The sequence below is a fragment of the Propithecus coquereli genome, unplaced genomic scaffold (assembly GCF_000956105.1).
Source record: "Propithecus coquereli isolate 6110/MARCELLA unplaced genomic scaffold, Pcoq_1.0 Scaffold3, whole genome shotgun sequence".
Classification (NCBI taxonomy): Eukaryota; Metazoa; Chordata; class Mammalia; order Primates; family Indriidae; genus Propithecus; species Propithecus coquereli.
This window is the reverse complement of record NW_012148618.1, coordinates 11,546,399-11,547,563: the sequence shown is the minus strand read 5'-3', so window position 1 is coordinate 11,547,563 and position 1,165 is coordinate 11,546,399.

The window sequence follows — 1,165 nt, the reverse complement described above, 5'->3', positions numbered from 1 at the left end:
GACAGTGACGGACAAAGACAGTTCCTGACGTGGCTGCAGAGTGTCAGCCTTCCCCAGGACACCCGTGGACCTCCGGCCCACGTCCCCGGGCGCCCCCCTGCACACCGACACGCAGAAACCCAGACTGAGGTTGCTGTGGGCTTGGCGCTTCGCGAGAAGACGCAGGGGCAGGGCCTAGAGGGAGGGGCTGTGGAGGCCAGAGGAGCGGGGGAGACGCGGGCCTCAGAGGAGATGAAGGAACAGTGGGTGGGGCAGGACCCCAAGCGGTGAGGGCTATGGGGGTTGACGCTGGGGGGTGTGGGGGAGCGAGGAATTTGACCCGGCAGGATGAGGGCGTGGCGAGAGGGCCCGGGAGCGTTGGACCCGAGAAGGGCCTCTGGGAGGGGCTGGGGAATGAATGGGGCCACATATGGCGGCTACTTGGGATACCTGGGGCGGGGGTTCTGGGAAGGTCTGTTAGCTGGGTCTGCAGAACAGTCAGCCGTATCTGACCGGGCAGCCGCCATGTGGGGCCAAAGGCTCCCCTTCGGGCCGTTGCTCCCCTTCCATAACCGGGCCGAGAACCGGACCGGTGTTGTGGCTGCTGCTGCTACCACAGTCAATGCCTGTGGGCGGTGAGGCTGACGGAGCCCTAGTGCTAAAGACTCGGCCGCAAAGGCGGTCGCAGGTTGGTGCGCATGCGTCCTCACGAAGATCCTCCCCCTTACCCTCCCACCCCCAACCGGTCGCTGGGCGGGAGGAGGAGGAGCCCAGCCAATAGTCGCGACGCTGAGGGGCGGGGATCGAGGCTGGCTGGGGTGTCGCAGCTCTCTGCCGGAGGCTTCCTGTCTTCATCACCGCGGTTCTTGTGGCCCCGGCCCCGCCACCCTCGTAGGGTCTAAGAGCTACTCTGAAGCCTCTGGCCGTCTGACCCTTGCTGGGGGCCTCGGTCTTCCGCTGAGGTGCCAGTGAGCGAGGCCCAAGCACAGCTCCTCACGAACTGAAACGCAGACTCCTCACTGGGAAAGGGCGCGTCTCCACGCCCGCACTTCCCGGCGCTGGACGCTGAGAGGTCCAGAGGAGAGGTCGGACGACTTCAGTCCCACATTCCTCCTCTCCGCTCCCTCAGCGCCCTCCTGTCCGCCCCAGAGTGGTGGGCATGTGCTCACATTGGGTGTTTCTTCCC